Genomic DNA, 659 nt, shown 5'->3' with positions numbered 1-659 from the left:
CGACCTGCTGGGCTCTGGCGATCCTTCCGCCTCAGCCTTCCAGTAGCCAGAATTACAGGCATGTGCTATCATACCCGGCTGATTTTTTGATTTATTGTAGAGATGAGGTCTCACTCCCCAGGCAGGTCTCGAACCCGCGGGCTCAGGCAATCCACTCACCTCAGCCTCCCAAAGGCACGGGATTACAGGCTGAGCCATGGAGCCCGGTTCTGCCATTTTTTTATTTCACCTCTTCCATGTCAGCAAAACGTTCCCCTCTGAGGACCTTTTTCATTCAGAGAAGAAAAGAAATTACTCAGCATGAGACTGGGTGAATAGGGAGAATAGGCACAGGGTTCATGCCATTATTGGTCAAAAACTGCTGAACACTCAGCACGGTGTGGCCAGGTACGTTGTCATGGTAGAAGAACCAGTCACCCGTTTCCCACAATTCAGGATGTTTCTTCCACAAATCGTGATGCAACCTTCTCAAAATTTCCAGATAAAAACTTTGGTTGACCATTTAATCTGGGGGAACAAATTCTGGAGGGCACACCCTCCAAAAGTTAATTCTGGGTTTTGGGGGTTCCCCCCCTCACATTTCCATTTTTTCAAAAAAAATCAAAGCGCTATCTGGTGATTATGTGTCTTAATTTTAGGTACATCTCTATATATATTTT

Source organism: Carlito syrichta, unplaced genomic scaffold, assembly GCF_000164805.1.
Source record: "Carlito syrichta isolate Samal-C Ts95f unplaced genomic scaffold, Tarsius_syrichta-2.0.1 Scaffold294603, whole genome shotgun sequence".
NCBI lineage: Eukaryota > Metazoa > Chordata > Mammalia > Primates > Tarsiidae > Carlito > Carlito syrichta.
This window is presented reverse-complemented; position numbering follows the sequence as displayed.